Source organism: Python bivittatus, unplaced genomic scaffold (genome assembly GCF_059951505.1).
Source record: "Python bivittatus isolate LINGU-HERP-01145 unplaced genomic scaffold, Pbiv_v1 ctg000610_np1212, whole genome shotgun sequence".
Taxonomy (NCBI): Eukaryota; Metazoa; Chordata; class Lepidosauria; order Squamata; family Pythonidae; genus Python; species Python bivittatus.
The window spans coordinates 48846315-48862599 of NW_028277088.1; positions in this window are offsets into that span (position 1 = coordinate 48846315).

The window sequence follows — 16285 nt, forward strand, 5'->3', positions numbered from 1 at the left end:
TGGATGTTGTATTTTCTTAATCCTGTGTTTCTTTTTTTTAATCATAAAATCCCATGTTTGTTTGTTTTTTAATCTTACAGTATTTCCTAATGTAACATCATCCTGCAGAGTCTGAATTTAAATTAATGTTTCAGTGTAAATCCACTATGGTATTAAGTAGCAAAAATCAGGCACGGTTCAGATCACTTCTATAACATCTTCAGCAGTAGAATTCTATGGATGGAATTCAGTGTTATGTATGGTTAAAGTAGCTTTTTCCTTTCCCCAGCCACCACTGATGATCATGGCACAGCAGGAAGTTCTTTTCTTTTTGAGCTGCATTTTGTATTGTCACTATTAGGCAGAAGAGGCCAGCTGTGAAAGATGTACAGCACCTATTCAGTTTGTCTAAGGAGCAAGATGCCTCATGTGCAGTGGAAAACCTTGTCCCACTGCCAGTATCAGTGGAAGATTCAACTGCCAACCCATTCAGTTTCTGTACATGGAGAATGCATATGCTCCGTGGACAGCGAGAAGGCAGGCAGGCAGGCAGGCAGGCAGGCAGGCAGGCAGGCAGGCAGGAAGGAAGGAAGGAAGGAAGGAAGGAAGGAAGGAAGGAAGGAAGGAAGGAAGGAAGGAAGGGATTGTGAACAGCTATGAAGTAGCTGTTATTTGTAAAGAATCTTGGATTTTTTTCTATTCTGTAACAGTCTATCATTACATCAGTATTTTTCAAACTTGGCTCCTTTAAGATGTGTGGACCTCAACTCCCAGAATTCTCCAGCCACCATGCTGGCTGGAGAATTCTGGGAGTTGAGGTCCACACATCTTAAAGGTGCTATGTCTGAAAAAAACTTCATTACCTTATTTTTCAAAAACTGTTTCTAGTCATTTATTATTTCAACCTATAACTATATTTCTACTTAAAAACATACTACTGAGTAAAAATAATGGACTAATTGATAGCCCTATGCATTGTATATGCTTAGGTAACATGCCCTGTGAAAACACAGTTTACATTTCCTTCCAAGGTTTTGTCACCAACTGTTGTAGGAAGGAGACCGCATTTGAATTATTGGGGGGAGGGGCATGTAGTTTTGGCTTTTACTAAATTCACATAACTCTTCCAAATGATCCTCCCTTAGTTATCCTAAATGTTGGAGGTCCAAATTCATTGGCATCACATGGTAGACCACAAAAGGACAGTAGAGTGTAGATAGAAAGTTAGTCCCCTGTTTGTCTATTACTCTGCCTGCGAGATTACTAAGAGACCCTGTTTGGTCTAGTGGTGAAGGCACCAGGCTAGAAAGCAGGAGACTGTGAGTTCTAGTCCCACCTTGGGCATGAAAGCTGGCTGGGTGACTTTGGGCCAGTCACTCTCCCTCAGCCCAACTTACCTCACAGGCTTGTTGTGTGGAAAATAGGAGGAGGAGGAGGAAGGAGTATTAGGTATGTTTGCTGCCTGGAGTTATTTAAAAAAATTTAAAAGGCGGGATAAATAATCTGAAAAAAAAAAACCCCTAAGGTTACTTCCTTCTGCCCTTTTTCACAGGCACACATAGAAAACATGCTTTTGGATTCTCTTCCTGGCAAGATGTAGTTAGCTAGATGCTAGGCTTTGCTTATCCATTCAAAGTATTTCCTGTAAATAAATCTCCTTTCTGTTATAGTTATGCAGTCTGGTTAATGGATTCTTGTTCAGATTAGATTCCCACTCTCAGGAATGTTTAGGTGTATACTCAGAAAGCTTCAGCTTCTAGCCCTAAATGAAAGGGCTGGCTTAGAAATTAAAAGTTAACTTCTGGTCGTTTGAACAGTGGTGAGTGGGAGTGTTCTTGTTGCAAAGCCAAGGTGAGATGACTTTGAACCAGCATAGGTAGTGACATCTTTTGATTAAGCAGGCAGATCGAGGCCTCTTAGCATCAGCTCTTAGTTTGGCTTTCACCCTGAGCCTCTGCAGGATGGCAAACTCATAGTAGTTAATTGTGTGGACAGATTAAAGACCTACAGCTTTTGTTATTCTTTGTTAATCTTCCATTATATATATGTATGTATGTATGTATGTATGTAGGCTAAAATATGGTTGTGACAGCACTAAATAGTAACCCTCTTAGGAGCCTTTAAAGTGAAAACATCAATTATATTTATCTCTTAGAAGTTGGTGGCATTTTGGTATTAACTTTCACAGTGCCTGGTATGTTCTCTGAACCTGCTGACTGAAATCTTGAAGGTATTTTTTTTTTCCCCACAGTGTTTACTTCAAGTAAACAGTGGCCATGGCAGCAGCCTGATCTGTTTTTGTTGAGTTTCAGGTTTCAAAACCATTTATATGCATGCAAAATCATCACTATGATGATTAGGAATGGAGACTTCCGGTGAGGAATATATAATGGCTTAGGTATTTTTGAAATAGCAGAGATGGCATCATAGTCGATTGGTGGCTGGCAGCAAGAGCTGGCTGTGCAACTTGCTCCAGATCAAGGAGGAAGCGAGAAATCAACCCATTTGCTCTCCGGACAGCTGTTCCTCAAAAGCTAATCATGGAGGCAAAAGCCTCTGTGAATGGCTTTCGAGTTGAGCAGCTGGGAAGCGGGGGATCCATCTCCATTTTAAAGAGCAGCCCCATATAGCATGCATTATAGTAATACAGTCATGAGGTGACCAGAGTATGAGTGACTGTCTGAAGGGCCTATGCAAAGGCCCTCTTGGCCACAGCTGCCATTTGTTCTTCAAGCATGAGCTGAAAGTCCAAAAGGACCCCAAGATTGCACACAAGCCTTGAATGAGGAGGTGCAAATCCAATGAGAGCAATAGATTATTCCAGGAACTGAGGAGCCCAAAGAAATGGAGCCACTCAGTCTTGTCATAATTCAGCCTGAGTCTGTTCCTCTCCATCTAGGCATGCACAGCCTCCCAGCACTAGGTGAGGACTTTGACAATATCACTTGGTCAATCCAGGGTCAAGATGTATGACCGGGTATCCTCAGCATAGTGATGATAACTGAATCCAAACCCATGGGTGACCTCAACCAAGCAGTTTCATGTAGGTGTTAAACAGAAGGGGAGAAAGAACTTTGAACCTTATAGCACCCCACAGGTGTGATCTCTCCCCACCTGTCAATACAAAACTGGCTACAGAGAAAGGAGAACCACCATAAAATGACACCTTCCACCCAAAACTCCTGAAACTAGTCCAAAAGGATACCATGGTTGACAGTATTGAAAGCCACTGAGAGATCAAGAGCAGCAAAGTAGATGCACCAATCCCATCCTGGATCCACCACAGGTCATCAGCAAGCAGACCAATGCTGTCTCCATATTGAACCTGAAACCTGACTGAAATGGGTCCCAATAATTTGTTTCCTCCAGAGTCCTTTGAAGCTGAAGCCTGACCACCCTCTCCAAAATCTTCCCTGAGAAGGGAGGGTTGGAGGGCTGATCAATAATTCAAAGCCAAGGGCTCTATTCCCTCACTCAGGGAAGCCGACAGCACCCCATCGTGGTTTACCTCCTGGGCAGCTTTAACTATCCAGGAAAGACCTGGATCTAACAACAGGTGGCCAAGCTGACAGATTGGAGAACCCTGTCCAATTCCTTGAGAGTAACCTTAAACAGGACCACTAGGCAGCTATGGCCAGACATGATAAGAGTGGGGAAATAATGTTTCACTGCCCTTATTGCCATGATGTAATCGCCAACATGGGTTCTTATTTGTGCTTGGCGAGATTCACTCTTTTTCTTCTTCCAATGGCCTATCATGCCTCTTTTCTTGTGCTTCATCTCCCAAGCTCCGCAGGTATATGCGATCCCCCCTGTATATACTTACTTCACGAATAAACTCATTTTGTGCCATTACATTGCTGTCATCAGTACTGGTACAACAGAAACCATAGCTATAAGATAGCTTTAGGCAAAAGTTAACTAAGTCCAAAAATTGCTAGGTTGCTAATAAATGTAATGTTTTGCATCCATTTCTGGGTCGTGGTAACCCAAATGAGCATACCATGAAGGAATCAACTGACTCAGCATTCTGCTAGTTTCAGCTAATCTCTCTTGCTCAAGTCTTCATGCCGAGATCCTGTTTTATATTTTCACTAGCAGGTTTTTGATGGCTGTCAAGTTTCTTGTCTGCCTTTTTGTATAATATTCTGGAATAATGCATTTTCTTTCTAAATAAGGAAGTAATCTATTCCTAGGGTTCAGACTCGTGACAAATCTGACAGGTGAAAAAGACATACAAATACAATTTGTTGTAAGTTGACATCAGTATATGGCTCTGGGGTTTCTGCATTTTTGCTGATACTGAAAACCCTAATTGGTCATCTCTCCCAGTTTTGGAAAATAATTGCCCAATTCCTTTTACATTGTGCAAAGTATTAATTGCAACCCCAAAAGATTCTTATTCACAGAATGAGAGCCTTAGTCATTCACAAAAGCAATCTAATAGTATCTAAAAGCACAGCACTTCCACTTTCCAATTTTATCTGAGAAACTATAAATAAGATTAAATTGGAAAGTGGAAGTGTTATGCTTTTTCAACTATGCTGTGATGCCAGCATCTATTCCATCTTCCCTTTTCCATTTATGCTGTGATACCCAGGGTTTAATTAGTCGTTTACTGGTATAAATCAGCCCCTGTGCCTCTTATTTCAAGAGACTGTTTTTCCCAAATGGTTTATCTGCTAAGGAAGGGAACTTAGGTGTTTTGTTGAGGCTCTTGGGGCATTTCTCTGGGTTGTGTGTTCAGTTTAGAAAGGATATTGGCCAATTCTCATTGAGGTGGCAACCTTCATCCTGGCTATTCTACTGTAGTTGGCATATTTCTCTCCTCCCAGCAACATATGTGGATTTTCCTGAGGGGTGAAGATCCTGGCCTATACAGAACCAGTTAATCTGGCAATTGATACTAGTGACATGAAAGCAAAAATGCTGAATTGTTTTTGCACCAATCCTTTTTGGTGGTGGTGGTGGTGATGATGATGATGATTTTATCATTATGGTCAGCAGTCAGTTTCTAACTGGAGAAAAGCAGAATATAAATCTACATGAGAAAATTCTACAATAGCTCTTAGCTTCCCAGTGAGAGGTGAATGACACACACAGAAGCAAACTTTATAGGTGTTACTAGGCTAGAGATCAGCTCACAGATAACATATAGAGTAATCAGATTCCCAGCCTTGGATTTTCTGAAGATTAGGATAAATGAGCCAGGCCCATCACTCCCTATACATCATTTTAGGACTAAAGTTTCCCCAGTGCCTGACCTGCAAGGACAAAGGTGATATGAAACATGTATTTTGAAATCTACATCACAGAAAGTAGCATCTACATCATAGAGGGTAGAATGTCAAATCTTGTTAAAGTGACGCCCAGCAATGTTTTAGAACAATAAAGTGACATTAAGAGGTAGGAAGCTGGTTAGACCTGTTTTTTTTCTTTTTTAATTTTCCCTATTCAGGTGGCTTGGAACTAAACTATGCATTGTCTTATAAAACTTTTGCTATTGTTGAAATTAGAGGATGAATGCTTATTGGGAAGAAACCCAAGTAACTGAGTTACTGTCCCCATTTTGAAGCTTCCTTGACATGTTTACTAAATTTAGTTGTTTCATTATACATGACTTGCTCATATGGAGATAGTGGAGGGCCTTCACTTGTTACGATTTATTTCTACACCAGGATCTTGGTTTTCTGGAAGTTAACAGGAAAAGAGAGCCAGAACCATAGTGTCCTTCTCATGCCTACCTGTGAATCACACAAAACTGCTGCATTGTCAGCATAGAGTAACATTGGAAGCCCTCTGCCTACCAAAAAATGAAGAATTGGGTTAAAAAGGGACTGGATAATTGCACTGATATATAAAAGAAAAAGAGGAGCTAAAATAAGCCCTGTCATCCATCCATCCATCCAATATCTATCATTTATCTATCTATCTATCTATCTATCTATCTATCTATCTATCTATCTATCTATCTATCTATCCATCCATCCATCCATCCATCCATCCATCCATCCATCTTCTATCTATATCTATCATCCTGCCTATCATCTATCTCTATCTATCTCTATCTCTACCTATCATATCAATCTATCATCTATCATCCATCCATCCATCTTCTATCTATACCTATCATATCAATCTATCATCTCTCTCTCTCTCTCTCTCTCTCACACACACACACACACACATATACACACACACACACACACATTCTGGCAGGATTGCTGCCATGAAGACATGTCTACAGTGCCAGGGCTTTCTTCCGGAGAAAGCAAGCAGTTCTGAACAGAGTACTTTTCTCAGATTTCAACTTGGGTGACCTTAGAAGAATTCCATGGCTGAATTGGCCCAGGTACCCCAACTAGTTCTGGATGGCAGCAGTTGTATCCTGCCAGAAGTCTCTGAGAAGTCCCTGAGCACTGCATGCCAGTAGCCTTGGTATTTGCTCTCAAGCAACTGGCTACCAGCACTATCCTTCCTCTAGACCTGGAAGTTTGGATTTAAACAACAGGCTAGACTAGGCTTGGGTTGGGTTGAATAAATTGCCTTTCAGTGTGTTATCCTACCATTGTTTTAGCATATTGTTGAATAAGGGTGTCATCTTAAGACACAATATTGTTATGTGAACATAGATATTGAGTTTTTAAACCCAGATTTAGGGTGTCCTGTGAATCAAGCCAAATAATTCTAAGGAGTAGCTCTCACTCATTATTTGAAAATAAATTTTTGGGTCGGGAAAGGCTGTCAAACACTCCTGCCCAATACTCTTTTAGCCTCATTTCCTAGTTTCTTCTCCTGATGATTATAGGGTTTGAAAGACAGAATGAGTTCTAGGGTTGGGAAGAATAGCAAAAATAAACACTTTTTTTTTAAAAAAATTGCACATTGTGTTATGTGTAGCATGTTACATAGAACTTTCCTCTCCAATATGTTCTCTCCAATTCAAATGTGATAAACCTACTTTTACATACTAACATGGTACATGTATTTAGAGAATACTATGGCAGATTTTTAGCCAAAACATCTGCCATGGTTTGCTGAAATATTTTCATCTTTATTAGCTGTTTTACTTAGTCACAAAAGAAAGGCAAATTGGTGTATTGGCCTATTTATTCAGTACTGTCTTATGCATGGAATTAAGAGTTAATTAGGTTTAAGTTTTAGAAGTGGTCTTCCTGTGTATGTGGTTAAAAACAGGTTCTCCTGCTGAAGGGATATGTCTGTAAGTTGTCCATAATACATGAGGTGAGTCTGTACTTTCAAATGTTAAAGGCTATCTTCAGCTGTTTCCTATCCTTGGAAATTATTAATATAGTCACTTGAACTATTTCTTCAGGTTTTGCTCATATTCTACATTGTTTTCCATTCTTGATTGGGTTTCTGAAGAACAACTCTATAATTTGTTTTTACTGTTCTTACTTTAATACTTGCTTAAGAGGTTTTCTCTTCTTTTACAGAGCTTCCACCCTGCTACCATTTCCACTTTCCCAGCTTGAAGCTGACTCATTATTGTCCTCACTGCCACCTACCACTAAACTCTGAGAATAGCCATTTCTCCTTCTAACTGTCCAGAAGAGTACAAAAAACAGCATTCAGTCAATGCCCCATCCTTATCCATGTTTTAGTTTGTGCTGTGTGCATTTCTCTTGTGATTTCCCCCACCTTCTAAAAAAGTGGTTGTCTGGAGGGAAGAAGCAAAGTTGCCAAGGGACTATCTCACTGTTTTGCAGAATTTCAACACTACTCATAGAAATATCACCTTTTGTATGACTCTAGATACACCAACAGCCATTTTCAGCAGCCAAACACAGAAGGTGAGATCACACAGGTACATGACTGCTTTTTGAAATGCTTCAGAGACCCCATGTGGAAATGCCCTTTTAAAAATAACTTCATCTGAGAACTTTTGATTAATGCTAAATTAATTTATATTCATTAAAGTTTTCAGAGGAAAACTTTATGGATCATCTGTAATGGGGGCTGCCAGGGGAAGCAGTTATATTTTGCATTTAGGGCATTGAAATACTTCTTACACAGGTGGGTTGGATCCAGATTTAATCAGTTATGTCATACTGGATCCAATTCCTCATGTTTAGTGACATTTCAATAGGCATGAAAAAATAATCCTGTTCAAATAGAGCTGCTAGTGTTGCTACTGAGCAGTCAACATCTACTAACTCCTACCTCAAGACATATAACATAAAATAAAAATTAAATCAAGTAGATAGACTTTAGTTTTGCATGGTCTTTACTTATTTTTACTGGAACCTCAGTGGTTCACTCTCTGCATATTAAGAAAGATAAGAAGGGAAAGAACAGGAAAGACAACGGTATAGGGAAAGAAATATGTGATTCTTTCAACTGTACGCCAAGTGCAGCAGTTAAGTATTGTAGGGTATAGGAATGAAGTGGAGATAAGGAGGAAATGAGAAAGGTAATCTCATGCAAGTATTTTGAGAGGCAATTCAAGTATACAGAACAGCAAGAAACGATAGGTAGGAGTCTTTTAAAAGAACAGAAAAAATCTGGATGGCAAAGGGAATTCATCTTTGTACTTGTGTAGAGACTAAGGAAGATGATTTTGAAGATGGATTTGAATATGCAAGAACAGTCACCTAGGCAAAGAGGGCTGAAACATTTTTAAGCTTTGAGAAAGAAGATGCTATTCAGAAGCAGCTCAGGCAGACGACTCCCTGATTCACTGGGGTATAAGAAGGGAGGGAGATACAGCACAAACAGACTTGCAAGATTTTGTTGCTATAGCTGATCGCAATAAAGGTAGTTTTAGTCTTCCTGTGGCATTGATTTCCTGGTCTGGTCTATCTAAAGGGGCTGACAACTTGGCTTTTATGTTTGGAAGGACAAAGTAATGGGTCTTAACCATGCCTCTGATAGGATTTCTTGCCAATGTCTTTAGTAAGCTAGAAAAATGTTAAGCATGATGTAATTTATGGTTTTTTTTTAGTCCGTCCAATCATGTCTAATTCTTGGAGACTACCTGGATAAGTCCCTGGAGTTTTCTTGGCAAGGTTTTTCAGAAGTGGTTTGCCATTGCCTCCTTCCCAGGGCTGAGAGAAAGTGACTGGCCCAAGGTTACCCAGCTGGCTTTGTGCCTAGGCAGGACTAGAACTCACTGTCTCCCAGTTTCTAGCCTGATACCTTAAGCAAACTGGCTCTATATGTTAACTACTACAATATTATTCAGTGAACAACTAATGTCCCCTTCTTCCCCAGATATATACCTCTAAATCCCAAAGTGGATCTAATTAGGCTTGGGATTTTGTGACCATGGTGTAGATGCATTAGCCGTGCACACATTGACATCAGCACTGGCTATCTTCACAGGAAACTGCTACCACATGTAAATCCCTCATATTGCATTATTTCATTGGACTGAAGCCCAGGAGTATAAAGGTAACATTGTTTTAAATAAATAGAAGCAGTTCACCTCCAGGAAGCTTCATGTAATTTGTGCACTCTTAACAGGTCACAAACAGAAAGTAGGAATAGTGATCCCCCTTGGCAGGTTAAATTAGAGAGGGCACAAAATTTAAGAGTGATGTTGATTGCCTCCTGCTGCCATGGAAAACCAGTTGCGTTTGTTTATTTTTGATGCATCAGCCATGCAGGCAAAGTATTTAAATGATTCTGGATGTGAGAGGAAGGACCGGCGGATTTAATGGAACACTTGAGAAAAGCTGTCATTTTTATGTTGCTTTCTGAAGGGGCAAGTACTTTAAACGAATGGGCAGGATCTGGCAGGGGATATATATATAAATATATATATAAATATATATATTTATCTGCACTCAGTCGTTACCAACTCTGCAGTGACTGCTTTTTTTGGACGAGTCCTTTTTGCAGTTTTCAAGGCAAGGTGTTTCAGAAGTGGTTTGTCCCTCTGAATTTCAAGAGTCATCTGATTCTCTCAGAAGCATATCAGCTTGTTAGTTTGATATACTATAGTATACTATTTGGGCCATAATTTGTGGGTTCCTGGTAAAGCTTCATGGGCTATGGTATTTTCTGGATCTTCCCTTCCAACAATACAGAGATCCATGCTTGGAGGAGGAGATGACCTTACAATTGTTTCAATATCAGGCAGCACATTGATGTTCAATAGGTGCTTTGCGTGCAAGCGTGGAGAAGCAGTGGATCCACTGGATCCAAAGCTTCTCCTTTCCTTCAACAAATATCTGGAATGGGGAAGAGCTACATCAGCCTAGTAGCATCATTCATTTCCCTCCCACTAGAATTACTGATTCATAGAGTTGGAAGGAGTCATTTAGGCCCCTGAACTTAACACTCTGCTTAGAGAAGGAATCTAAATTAAAACACCACAGACACACAGCCATCTAGCCTCTATGATTCAATGAATGAAGAGGAGCCCACCACCTCTCCGGGAATTGGTTCCATGATCAAATTGCTCTTACTTCTAGAATGATATTTTTCTAACATTCTAACAGAATCTGCCTTCCTTCCTGCACTTTAATTCTATTATTCCATGGCCTGCACTTTGGAGTACCAGGGAACAAGTCTTGGCCTTCTCTCAAGGATGAACATATTCAGCTTCTTCACTGGACTTAAGCTTTTAGTTTCTTGTTCATATTCATTTCCCTACTCAGATTTTGCTGAATCCTTCTTAAAGTATGTGCCCAGAATTGGACACTGTACCTGAGGTGGGTCTGATCAAAGCAGCATAAAATGGAATGATTACTTCCTCTGATTTGAAAATAATACTTTTGTTGATGCAGCCCAACATTTAAAGAGCCCAGCATTTAAAAAAAGAGAGATAATGATACAAAAAAACATCTACCCTGAGTAATGATAATTCAGTGGAGAAAAACTATGGTGATAAAATGAACTAAACGTAACAAAAATTATAAGAAGAAAATCCATATAATGTATAAATAGCTATATAAAATTAATTCAACCAGTAAACGTATAATTAAATCTGAACCATTTTACAACATTTTCTGTTGTCTCATTTTTAAAGCATAAAACTTTTTAAAAAATAGATAACAAACTCATATCCTGGATCCATTCCTTAAAATCAGGACAGTGACTTTCTTTCCAGTTATCCTCTTTGCATGTGATTATCCTCTTTGCCTTATGCCAGGTTTGATGAGCCAAAGCTCTTCATAAAGTGACAAATTCCATATTTTAGGAATATAATTAATAAAGAAGTTAAAGCTTCAAATTTCTTAATTCCTAGTACAAAAATTATCTAATGCCTATTCCTTTTAAGATGTTTTTTCAGGGGTCAAATACACTTGCAACTGTATTTTCTGTTGAATTTGTTTCATTTTAAATCATAAGAAATAAATTTCATGGTTTTTTAGTACCTGGACCCAATGATTTTCTGAAATTGGATATTCCAATTCTTCCTTCCACAGATCAAATATATAGGTAATACTAACTTTTGTTTCACTTTTTAATACCTTATAGAAATGAATTGGTTTCTGTTCTGAAGCAACCCAACAATTTTAACTGCCTTTTTTGCAGCAACATCATGCTGTTTGCTATATTCACTTTGCAATCAACTACTGTTCCAAGATCTTTTTACACATATCATTACTAAATATCTTCTGGTGTGCACACTTGAGTTTTCTTCCCTAGTGGAATAATTGTGGATTTAATTTTCATGTCTAGATTTTCAATCCATTCCTCTAACCTATCATGATTGTTCTGAATTTTATTTCAGTCTTAGGGTATTAGCTATTCTGCTCAATTTTTATGATTTGCAAATCTGATGAGCATTACCTTCATTCAAGTCACAAATACAAGTATTGAAGTACAGGGTTACAGATGAATTAAACTTTCTGAAGAACAAAAAAACAGTGATGGATAGAAGATATAGAGATAGATAGATGACAGAGAAAGAGACAGACAGATGATAGAGAAACAGAAGCCAGATATGTGAAAAAGGAACTACTATGGAAAGTTGGAATTATTCTTTAAAGTGAAAGAATTGTTTTTGAATCTAATATTACTGAAATAAGCCCTGGCAAATAATATTCCGTAGAGAAAATAATAGCTTGATTAAAAACACACTTTCAGAGCCCAAGAAAACAAATTAATGAGTGTACAAGCAGTTTATAGAAAAGAATAGAAAGAAATGGCTAAATAAAGCAAAACTTGTATAAAAGCTTCAAAAAACCTACATTCTCACTCTAATGTACATTTTATAAATATGATTAAACGAAACAATTTAGGGTAATGTGGAAAGATTTCATAACAAGTTTTGTGATGGAGATGGACAATATGTGCTCTTGGTTCCTCTCTGGAAGAAATTAAGTTACATTGGAACATTTTTCTGGAATCTGGAACAACCATATGAACTTTTCCATCATAAATGTGGGGTAAATGCACTTCTGACCACATGTGATAACTATTTACTACCATCTTTAGGTCCTTGATCTCATGGAAAGAGGGAATGAGCTTTGCCAGCTAGTTACATCCGAAACCCATTTAGTAGAAGAATGTACTGAGAGGGTCTCATGTAACCTGGATCCCTGTGCAATCTTGAAGTCCTAGCAGATATATCTGATATAATCGGAGGGGTTATGGCTGGTGAGTTCTAGTTCTTCTCCCTTGCTCATGCAGTCAGGGCCATGTGGACTGTGTCAAATACCTTCAATATTAAGATGGTTCATTTATTACTAGAGAAGGGAAATGGGATTCTGACCAAGTGAGAGAAAAAGCAGACTTCACTGTAGTTTCTTTTGGTGATTATGATGGAAAATCTGTGCAAAAGGAGGAGAATTCTCTCAAATCAAGGGTACACACAGTGGAATCTTGTGGGGAAGAAATCTATAGTGGTTCTGGCTAGAGTTTGAATTGCTGAATTGCTGAAGCAAGACTTTTCCCTCTGTGGAGTTGTTGGTGCCCTCTGAGCTTGGTTGTTCACTTATAGACATTTCATTCCCAACTAGGTAACGTCATCAGTGCAAGTGGCTGTAGGGTTTGCTGCCTGTTTATATGCAGTAGCTTGCCTGCCAGTTTTGGTGAGGATGTAGTTTCCTCCTTGGCGGTTCCTGGTTTATTGCCTTTCTGGTGCTAATCCCTGCTTTCCTGAGTGTCAGTTGCTGGAAGGGATGTGTTCTAGTCTTTTTTGTTTGTTTTTTTCTTTCTTCCCCATGTTTTTTCTTTCTTTCCTATGTTTTTTATTGTCTCTTTGGAATGTTGTGTCTATTGATGGCTGATTTGTCTGAATGCCAAGCTTCCGCGAATTCCCTAGCATTTTCGATTTGGATTTTTTGGGAATCAAAAGTAGTCAGTGCTGCTATATAAAAACAGGCAGGAAACCCCACACTCCCTTGGGTAATGAAAGGCCTGCAAGCAAACCACCAAGCTGAGAGAGCACCATGAACTCCTTAGTTCAAACCTGAGCTACAGATATTTTCTTCTATTGGAACATCTCCCTCTCTCCTTTTATCATTGTCTAACTCCCATTCTTTTCCTTTTTTCTCCACTTTATCCTCACTGCCCAGCAGGTTCCTTGGAGTAGGTCACTCAGGTCAAAGCCGTGAACTGAATTTCTTCATGAGGGCTTTTGAAATTAGGCTGCAGGATGCTCAGCTCTACAATTGTGATGGAATGGAATTATGAAGGCCGGACTCAGGGAGAAAACGTTTGTCTCCCTGAGTCTGGCCTTCATAATTCCATTCCATCACAACAATATAGCTTTAGAAGAACGGTGAAGATGGTTTTGACCAAGATGTACTTTGGTTTGTTATTAGTCTGTTTTCATGGTAGTGAATTATACTGTATTATTAGCATTGTTTAACCTTACGTACTTACTTCATATTATAAAATGTCTGCTTCATCAGTGACAGAAGTCCGATATGGCTGATTTTCTGAAAGATGAGTCAAAGATTTTGAGGAAAATGTATACAGGGAACCTAACCCCACTTGCACTTTACCATGGGACAGTCACACAAAATTGCCCTCACAGTCACACATCCTTGTCACAAGTGCAACTCACATGCACAACTTGTAGAAAGATTTAACAGTCACACACCCTTGCTCTCACAAAATTGCCCTCATCTCATCCTGAACCCATAAGTAACACTGCTGTAAATCATCATTAGGCATGCCAGTTTTAAAGCAGTATTTCCTACCTGAAGCTTACCCTATCCCACCAAGCTTTGAGGTATATTAAATTTGTAATGGTTTCTTACCCATTATCTTGGAAGTAAGATCAGCTGACCTGACATGGATAAGTGCAGACATGAATTTTGGGAAGACAGGGGATCTGCCCCTTCTCTTTCAGTCACTACACAGTGTTTGCCCTCTCCATTAGCACTTTGTTTTCTATGTTCCTATCTTCCACTTCCACTTTTCCTATTTTTGTCCCCAGCTGTTTTCTAAGTTCCAATCACTTCAACCTACCCCCAAATAAACCAGTCAGCTCCATTTCTCCCACTGTACAAGAACCAGCTAGTTGCATAGTAATGGCAAGATCTGCCACTCTTCTCTGAGGCTCTCTTTCTGCCCTGGTGTCTTCCTAGATGTTTCTTGATTTCACATTATTTTAACTTCACCACATCCTGAAATGTAGTACAGAGGAGATGCAGACAAACCAGCCTAGAGAAGGCAAACAGACTCCTGAAACTAAACTCACCACATGCCTGCTTCGCTGTCTTGATTGGGGGGTGTTTTTCCTATTGCTTGGTGACATGTTGAAAAGGACTGAAACGAAGCCAGAGGAGATAACAAATAATTTTGGCTGTAACAAGTGGCACACTCACAGATCAGAACAACATAATTGTGAAATCTATGTAATTTGGCATAGGTGGAAGAAGTAGACACAATTTGGCAATAAGGACAAGAAATTTTATGACGTTATCTTGTGCCATCTCAAGAATAGTTAGGTAGCACTTTAACTCAGTAGTGCAGAAAAGCTCAGGATCATATTATTTAGAATTCTCAGCTACTGGAATAGATCAGGGATTAGAGTAGAGGGGGGGGGGGGGAAGACAGCAGCATACAGATCCAGATGTGGTTACATTTCACTGAATGTTGCATCTGTTCCACCATACATAGCTGTGTCTTAATGCCTAACAACTGTTTTTAAAATGGATATAATGGGGGTAGGAAATAACAGCTTTTCAAAAATTTGTCTAAAGATGTAGAAATCCTCAGAGGACTGAATGGAACTTTGGATTGAATGTTGTAGTTAATTTGTCTTATAAACTATAATATTCAATCCAAAGTAGCAGATGACTTCAAATGAACTTTTAGTATCATGCAACACACATAAAAAACAGACAGAGCTTTGATCACACTGTGGCCACCATTTTGACTTTTTTGACCATCCCTTTTAGACACCCCTGGAGCCAAGAGTTGTACAGCAATAGTAACAAAAGTACCAGATCTCTTAAAAATATTTCCCCAAAGCCAAATATAAAGTAACAGCCAGAATACTGAGTTCCACAAACAATGGTCGAACAAGTGAAGTACATTTGAACAAATTATGCTCCTATAAAGAGTAACTTATTTGACTGCTGTAATACCCGGGAAGGCCAGTTGGAGCAGAACTGTGATGGAGAATTTGTGGTCCTCCTAATGTTCCTAAAGTACTACTCCCAACATTAATTGTCATTTACCAGTCTGGTTGGGAATGCTGGAAGTTGTGGTTCAGCAACTTCTGCTGGATCAATGTTTTTCCTCTGATGCAGACAATACTAACCTTAGATAGACATATGATTTGACACAATATGAGAGTACTTGTATGATACTAGAATCATGATCCAATATTATGCAGTCTTTGATAATAAGTAGACTGTGAGTTAAACACTACCTGCTCTTGGTCTAATTGGCTGATCCCTTGTAGGGAATTCATTCTTCCAAAAAGGACTGTAGAAATAATGTCCTAAAACCAGATTGCCAGAAGTTACGTATGTATAGTGCGTGTGTATGCTTTTAATAGCATAGAAGTGGATTTTAAATTGCCTGTTAGATATTTAAAATGGAATCTAGCAATTATACATATCTTTCTGAGAAATATGATACACTGAAGAGCAACTATTGAAAGTTTCAACCTCAACAACATTTTAAGTTGTTTTGATTCCAAATAGCCAAGAACACCTCCCATCTTCTGTCCTTTTTCCTTCCATCCAGTCGTGATGCCACAAATTGACTTGCCCTTGGATCGATCAGGTAATGTTTTCTTCTGATTCCCAGGGGGTGTTAGTGGGCTTTTGCATCTATTTTATATGGATTTTAATAGAAAAGCAGAAGGCAAACCTTTCCTTCACTCTTGATTTCAACAAGCAAAAAAGTACCAACTATTGTTCTTTTA